General features: G+C 42.0%; 1 long non-coding RNA gene across 2 annotated transcripts; it reads right to left on the reverse strand.

Moving 5' to 3' along the window:
* Positions 1–4,306: 4,306 nt before the first annotated feature.
* On the reverse strand, positions 4,307–8,727 carry LOC124035023. 2 transcript variants are annotated; one of them, XR_006838668.1, is made up of 3 exons: positions 8,503–8,727; positions 5,312–5,363; positions 4,307–5,194 (listed from the first exon to the last, which is right to left on the reverse strand). It is a non-coding gene; the product is annotated as an uncharacterized LOC124035023 (long non-coding RNA). The 2 variants fall into 2 exon arrangements; XR_006838669.1 differs by lacking the exon at positions 8,503–8,727 and adding an exon at positions 5,731–5,865.
* Between the last annotated feature and the right edge of the window lie 28 nt (positions 8,728–8,755).

Below are 8,755 nucleotides of genomic sequence, written 5' to 3' on the forward strand. Positions count from 1 at the left end.
CTTATTCCATCTCCTGTATTCATCATTACGTCTACAACTGTTAAATGTCAACCTTTGAAAGTCATCCTCTCCAATCCCATGCAGCGTCTTGCCTCACTGAAAAATAAGGCGCAACATAAAAACAAATAGAATGTGTTTCTTTCTCTGGTTGAGGTAAAGACTTTATGGATTTTTGCTGAGATAAAAGCCTGTTTACTGACACCATTCTGAGAGTACAGGAAGATTATTTCAAATCGCATTATCTTTTGAGTTGGTGTTAAACATGTTTCTTTAGGTTCATCAGGACATGAAAGATGTCTGACTGTAGGGCTGACCATGAGGGACTTCGAGGAGATTTCCCTTCACAGTCTTGCCCAGGCAATTTAAAACAGAATGATATGAGCAGCACAAAAACAACAACATCAGCGTCGGAGACCAATGATAGAGCCTCTCAACAAATATCTAACAGTGGAATACAAAGCAATTGCATTTGAAGCTGTGGAAGTAAACAGACCACAGTACTGAATTTGCTGAATCTGCAACAGCAAACCTATGGATCTTGACAACCAGAGGTTATCCCAGATCATGTGTTTAAAGGTTGAAAGCTTCAAAGCCTAGGTGTCATGGATAATACCTACTCAGGTATCTTTAGGAGCCTCTTCTATCTCTCCTCTTCTCTCTGTCCTGGCTTAACTTCACCTCTGTCTGACAGTGGAGCTGCCATGCTATCGATCCTCCCACACCCCCACCTCAGGCCCAGACAGCGGGCACAAGGGCAGCCACTAAACCTGTGGGCAAAGAGAAAGAGGACCCCCCTACTGAATGCAATTGGGATTTGAGAAAGTGAAACACGTCTCAAGCACAAAATTCCAGCCTGGGCAGCAGAGAGGGGATTCTCTCTCCAGGCCCTGTGGATGCTCCCGATCAGGAGGTCAGTTCTATCGTCACAGTCCCTCTCACCAGCCTCCCTTCCCCAGCATCCTCACTGCTGTGGAGGGGCTCAGCTCTCTCATTTACCTCAAACGCTGCTGTCAACACTTTTGCTGCTGCCCTTGACTCAAAAATGCCAGGTTGAGGTGGAGAAGGATGAAAGCGCAAAATGGAAGAAGGGGGATATTTGACAAGGTGTTGCAGAGAACATGCTATTGGCTGCACTAGAGGGGGAGGGAGCCTACCTTGAGATCTTGTATTCTACCCTGCCTGCGGTGACCTCAAAGAAACTGATAAATACAAAGTAGAAAACATTCCCTTGATATCAATGACCATGAAACATTACCTTGACAGAACAAAGTTAGTCATGATAGTCATAACTTCATCTCCTGGTCTTGTCCATCCGTACGTTACAGAATCCATAGAAACGGAGCATACGGAGCTGAAAACATGGCTTTTGAAAGCATGAATGGACCTCTGCTCTGTGAAAACATATCAATACACATATTGAATATGGCAGTTAAAGGATGCTCTGTTGAAGGTCACCTGGAACTGAGTGTGAAAAGATAGGAAAGCCCTTTATTCATACGTTGACATGAATAGCTTAACTGTCCATACTTTCACAGTCAGTCCCAGCCAAGGTTCTAAGGAGAAGGAGTGGGATGGAGAATGGTGAAAAGACTTGCATGAAATGACCGTCAAATGATAGTGGTTTCATGGATCATCTACTGCTAGCTGTTACGGTTGTCACTCCTGTACATCCTCCCCAGTGGACAGCTTATTGCCATCCTCACTAGTAAACCTACCAAACATGATTATAACCAAATCCAAACAGTTAGGACAGCCTGTCAAACCCCTTTCACATCACACCCAACATACCATAGATGTCATATTCAGTCTCCAGAAGAATGTAGTATGGATCCACAGACACATGACCAGGAAGCTGTCTGAACTACACACAGGTCTCCGGGCTTAAAGGGGGACAACACAAGCTAAATGCAACCATTATGTGGCTTGTCAGAAACCTTACTTTACCTTCAGCTTAGCTTTTGCCTCACACCATATTCAGTGCTAAAATGAACTGCACTTACTCTGCACAGCCTAATATAAAGCTACACTACTGCGCCATCGACCTAGCTACAACCCAGCACCTCCTCTGTTGTTCATGAGAGGTTAAGTGCTTTCCTTTCACATCATAGGTTCAATATATGTCCCAGTTTTAATCGCAGATATGAATCAAATGCTGCCAGCTCATCTAAATACCTGACATTAGACTGGTCAAAGCCCTGCTTGGTGGATATATAACCTCTAAACGTCAGAACCATGTTTGTACAGAGAGAGGGCTGAACAACAGAGCAGAACAGAGCAGAGGCTTTGGACTGGGGGAGTGCATCAGACACAGGCCAAGCCCAGAGATAAAAGCCTGGTACATCCATTCAAATGTACTCTCACACAGAGTTCAGGTTGTTCAAGAGACAGGTCTTAGTGGTCATTTAGAAAAGCCTCCGTTCATGACGCAACAGGCATAGTGATGGGGCCAGGCAGTTCAACAGCGAGCCCCACAGATGTTTACTAATGGAAGACAAGTGGTGTGTTGGGTACAACTACACAGCCATCAACCATCTGCTAAAGGGCTTCCATTGGACTGCTTTATTGAGTCATCTTGACAAGTATTACCGTTCCTTTGACGGCCCTGTGAGAACTCCTGCATGGCCTTTATCTGTACAGACCTGTGAGTCTCATTAAACAAAAAAAAACCTGAAGCAGGGAAGGTGGATGTAGGCTGTATCACCACAACAAAAGAACCGTGTTTACAAGTCCAAGACAAGCATATTACATAGACACAATGCAGCACTAGGCTCCAGTCCTGCAGCGTTCTCCCCCTCAACACCCCACCCCCTGGGGGTGAGAAGACCTTCCTTCAAAGATTATCAGTTAATCCAAAATGTGCAGGAGCATGAGACGACGGGAAAGGGACCAATATAAGAGGGGGGATGGAGGGAGCTTCGGCTTTTTATTTGTTTGTTGGCTTTCATATTAATCCATTGGAACACCACACATTTTCTCCTCTTTTTTGGGCATGTGTAAATGATGTTTTAGAGCCATTAAATAGGAGATGAAATTTTCAATGGATAGCATGCGAAAGTATTAATTGTAAAGGCCATTATTTGGTGTCCATGAGGCTGAATCAGCTTAGCCACTCCATTCCCCATTTGCATACAAAATGCTTTATTTTGGCAATCAATGAAAGTGTTCCACTGTATGTGTAGCTTATCACATGCTTGCAGGAAATGGATTCCTTAGCCATCTCGTTAAATTCTGTTGATGCAGAACAATTTGAAACATGGCACAGGCTGCAATGACATTTAAAGATGCCTCGGCTTAATTATATTTTGCAAACATTTGGGGTGTTTGTCCTCAGGGATAAAGTGCCTCCACTACAAAGTTAACTTGTTAATAATTCAAAAATAATCTCTCTTTTTCGCAGAGCACTAATCATTATCTCCTATTAGTAGTGGTTAAGGGCATTCAAGGTGCCATGCACACACAGGGGAGACATTCTGCTGTTTATCCGCCTAGCGACTACTTTAAATGGAGTGCTCAGATGGAGCAGAAGTGCGACAAACTGTTTCCTAATTGTCTGTGATAAAATGCTTACCACGCAGACACTACAGACCTTGTCAACTTTTGAACCCCACGGTCAGGGAGAGAGAGAGTTGTTCAAAAACAGGAGGAACTGGAACACTCCCCAAAATGCCAGCTTCCATTCTGCAGGTTCTTGTAGTGCATGGTGTAAATGCTCTCTATTATGTCTCCACCCGGCACAGCCAGAAAAGGACTGGCCACCCCTCATAGCCTTGTTCCTCTCTAGGTTTCTTCCTAGGTTCTGGCCTTTCTAGGGAGTTTTTCCTAGCCACCGTGCTTCTACACCTGTATTGCTTGCTGTTTTGGGTTTTAGGCTGGGTTTCTGTACAGCACTTTGTGACATCGGCTGATGTAAGAAGGGCTTTATAAATACATTTGATTGATATTATCTGATAAGAGATAAAAATATCTATTAGGAAACGACAAAACATGCTCTGTAATGTTTGGACCTGTTTGTCATATTTCAACAGTGGTATCTTATCTGAGACTAACACAAACACTCAGAGTGTTTGATTACACATACAATACAGTATATCAATGTACCCGACATACTATTCAGCTGATTTGCCCTATTCCAGTACTGATAAGACAACACTAGCATATTGTTGACTGGAAATGAAAAATTATGACTTCTTTAAGCTCCAACAGAAAGATGCTTTAGTAATCCCAATCATAAACATAGCTGAATATACAGTGAATCAGAATACATACAGTATGTGATTCATGTAATTACCAGAGAGAATGTATGTTGTCTCTTATGCGTTGTTTTAGTTTCTATGCTGATGCCAGACAGAATGTCTTTTAATGTAGATGGCATCAACATCGTCTTCTTCATTAATGTGACAGCACAGAATGCATATCATTTACCAAGTGGCATCAGAAACACTCACAACAGAAAATGTATAAAGTATATTACATGAGCCTACTGTATAACAGAAAGTCTAAGCTTTGAGATACTGTATTCCTTTGAGTCAGCCTATTTCAGCTGGTTGAGATGCTTTCAGGGCCACATGTAGTATAACAGTATATAGGTGATAAATGAGAACAGTCTGTGGTCATCCATAACAAAGACTCTCCTCTCCTCACTATGTCCAGTAGGCTCTTAGGCCAGCAGCTGCACACCTTCAGCACTCTGTGATTCACCATTTCACCAACATGGCAGAATCAGACAGGCAGAGAGGATGAGTGAACATATAGACAAAGACTGTATATTACCTGTGCTGCACTAGCCCTGAGGCCCTCCAGTACTGATATGGTATCAGTATCAGTACTGGTACCTGCAGGCACGTTTCTCCAGCCAAAGGGTGGGCACACTGAGCTGCAGCTTTACAACACTGCAGCTGTGGGCAAAACCCTGATGGAGCAGAACCAAGAAGGGTTCAATGATCTGTGTGTTTGTGTTGAGTTTGTGTGTGTGTTTAGTGTGTGTGTGCACTTGCGAGAAAGGGCACACATCCAGCATAGCGCAAATAAACCTGCAATTTCACTGTGTACCTCACACAGCGCAATGCCACGGAGATGCTGAGACACCTTAAATAATATCATCTCCACCCCCGCTGGTGAAGATCAAAGTTGTATCAGGTGAACTTCAGCAGCGGCTCCACCCCGGTGGCGCGCCCCTCTGGAGCCCAGCACAGGGCTAACACAATCAAAGGGGAAGACACAGATACAGTTCACAGCTGAGTAACTCTATATGTCAAACAAAGCTAATCAATTGTTCATTCCCTCTGTGAAAAGACGATCAGCCACGGCTTACCTTTAAAATGATAGGCCAAGCAGGTGTAACTATCCTCTCTCTCTCTCCCTCTCTGTGAAACAAACAGAACAGAATAAAACACAGCTTGTTTTAGTTCCCCAGGATTTCAGTCATGGAAATGCAAAGAGACTAAATTACTATTTTTGTTACAGCAGCATCCAGATGTAGCCTAACAAAAATTGTTTTTAGTGAACGTGATATGTGGATTTGTTTTTTGTTTCTGATCTGGTTTCTTTCCCAATAATGAACGTCTATCTGAATGTGTTGATGAATAAGAAGCTAGCCTTCCCTTTGTCTTTGTTGTTAAAGTCTGGGTGGAGATGCTGTATAGTAGACTCTCATCCAGTGAGTTGGGTCCCACCACTTGTACAACTCTGCTGCAGGTCTGATTACAGTGTAAACAACTCTTGAAAACTAACCAGCAGACGCATATGCAAGCTCTGAAACAGCACGATAGGTCTACTTCATCATCTTCGCCATCATCAGTGGTAATGGCCATCCGTAGATAACAGAACAGTTGCTCTCTCTATGTGTCCACCAATATTTGATTGATGTGTATACAGGGTTCATCTGTGAAAGAGAACTTCCTGTTAAAATAAAGGTTAAATCAAATAAATGACTTCTCCATATGTTTAGGGTGAGGATAATCATGAAGTTAGCACACATTTAAATTTGATCCCGTGTTCATTTGTTACCAGTGGATTATTCAAAGTGTTGTCACAACTGTCCTTCTTGTGATGCTAATAAATAAAGCCTGACAACAGTAGCACAAGAGCCACTCAAGGACTGTCCGAGCTGTATGGCACAGCATCCTCCTTCGACTCCATTAATCCACCTCATTCACTTTTCACAACTGCCTTTGCTCTATGAATATAAAGGCCTGGGATTTGTAACAGTTTGTCCTTCATGACACTCAAAGCCAGGTTCATCCCCATCAATTTCAAATAAAAAATTAAACCTTCTCCTTATATAGGAGTGCATTGATTTAATATTTCACCACCACTGAAAAACCCCTGCTCCTACACTCAACTTGCAATTTGGAAATAAATTGACTGATTTAGACAGAGGCAGAGAGAGGGGGAGGGAAAACAACTTGATGTAAACCTGGGCCCGCTATGCGCTACCACTGAGTAAGGTGACATTGCACAGCAAATCACTTGCATGAATATAGAGAAAGAAAACTATTTCCATTTCTGAAAGCAATTTTGTTTGGCGAAGGTGTGTTGATTGCCATGTATGTGAATCTATTGCTCACAAGACATAGAGGAGCATGAACATTTCATAAGAGTCGGTATTACATTTTGCTATTAATATAACAATAAGAGAGCCCAGGACTTTCATCTAAGGAATAAGAAAAACTTGTTTTTCCCACTACATATAGAAGGGCAAGCACAGCAGCCTCCCTCTGTTGTGCTTTGTACACTGCTGAGAGGGAGCAGAAATTGCCTGACTTTTGCTGCAGCGAGTCTATTGTATTTTAATTGAGCCTAATGAAGAATAATTAAGTAATTAAAGACTGGATAAGAGAGAGGTGCCGTAAACAGATAAAGGCAGAGTGCCTAGTCTTACCAATGTGCCGCACTGCAGTGTGAATTGGCCATACTCTCACACATACCTCCTGCATGGCATCGTCCAAACTAGAGGCAAATTACCAAAGGCACTGTCCAAAATGTACCCACAGACCTTAGTAATTCATTCCTCATAACGGATTTTCCATGTGTCTGTGAGAATGCATGTGGTCGAATTCAAAATGTAATACTTCCCAGTTGGATTTTGGAAATGGGAGTACACTGTGATATTTTCACCACTCTGACATTAGCAGGTTTTATGTTTTGAGTAATAGAACAGTGTGATGTGTACTTATGGGTTTCCATGAGAACCATCAAAGTCTTATTTTAACAACACTGCAATTATGGGGAATATGGAAATACATTTTGAGCCAATTCACAGTTGAGTTGACTCGAATAATAGGAAAATAAAAGTGAAATGGGGGAGGTTGACAGTGGTCAAATTAAACTCTCTTTTCTTCAAAGTACCCACAATTTAAAGCCAAGAATCACAATGAATGAAATCTCTAATAACCAGATATTGTTAAATACTATGGCACATCCACAGTACTTTGAAGTAAGTGTGTGGTGCCAAAAACTCAGCATATCGCTCGCTATCTGCTGTATTAACCATCTGTAATCTCTGTTCAAATCATATGCTGGTTGGCACTGATAATCTACACATAATTACATTCCTCCAAGAGAGGGTACACAAATGCACATTTGTTTCCCAGGATTAAAAGATTATGGTGGGTGGATGGCAAATAATGTACACTGGTGGCAGTTTTCACTGAATTTAATTTCAACACAAAAATTGGTAAGACCTACAAGACCTATAAAGGTTTGACTTTAACGGCACATTGTAAAATGATAATATCTTGAATAAAGGTAAGCAAAATATTATTGTGAGAGCTCCTGTACATTGATCCCATGCTGGCCATGTAGTTCACACTAACTGGGACCTGATCTGAGTGTTTTATGTGTGAAGCTAAAGGATTACTTGTGTTCCTAAACCACATTGGAGGAGGTATTTTGATGCAGCCTGCCTGAGATCAATGACAGACTGCTGTGAGAGACAGGGTGGCAACCTTCAGAGTGATATTACTGCAACAGACACATTGTTTTCTTTCTTTGCATGACTGCTCAAAATGTCACCTTTCAGGGAAAATGTAATTGCTTTAATAAATCTATGTACAGACCTCATGTGGCTAAACTATACATCCACACTCATAAAACAAAGTGAGTGGGCCCTAACCAAGGTCTATTGGACACTAGCTTTAGTGGACTAAACTCTGCTAGCTTCACCTACGCAGGCTACAAAACTATCACATAAATAAATAATTATGGGCAATTATAATTGCACAATGAACACACTGTAGGCCAACTTTGGTAATGAGAGTAGACTAACATTGTCCCAGGGAGACCTTTGTCAATATTCCTGAAGGACTGACACTGTAGGCCTATGTGAAATATCAACCATATGGAACTATTATTTTGTTCGGTGACTCGTCATAAATATTTACAATCTACTGCTCTGAATTCAAAATATAATAGGCCGCTCGACCATCCTCCCTGTATCGCCAAGCCATGGTAAATGGAATTTACAGAACAGAAACCGCCATCGTTGTACTCATGGTAACTGACCTCGCCCTTGATTACAGTTGCCAATAGCTGAGACGGTCAGTGCTATCTGGGATCCGTGTGACGTCCCTACCCTAAACCCGGCAGGCCTGGGTAATTCCAGTCCTCGGGGGCCTGATAGGTGTTACACTTAACTGCAAAAGTTTCGACCTACAGGTTATTGTATCATACTGAAGTGATTAAAAAAGTATTACACTAGAAAACAAGGGAATAAAATTGCGTTGCCTGATTGAGTCTAAAAACAGCCATTATAATG

This window comes from Oncorhynchus gorbuscha, linkage group LG05 (genome assembly GCF_021184085.1).
Source record: "Oncorhynchus gorbuscha isolate QuinsamMale2020 ecotype Even-year linkage group LG05, OgorEven_v1.0, whole genome shotgun sequence".
Lineage (NCBI taxonomy): Eukaryota > Metazoa > Chordata > Actinopteri > Salmoniformes > Salmonidae > Oncorhynchus > Oncorhynchus gorbuscha.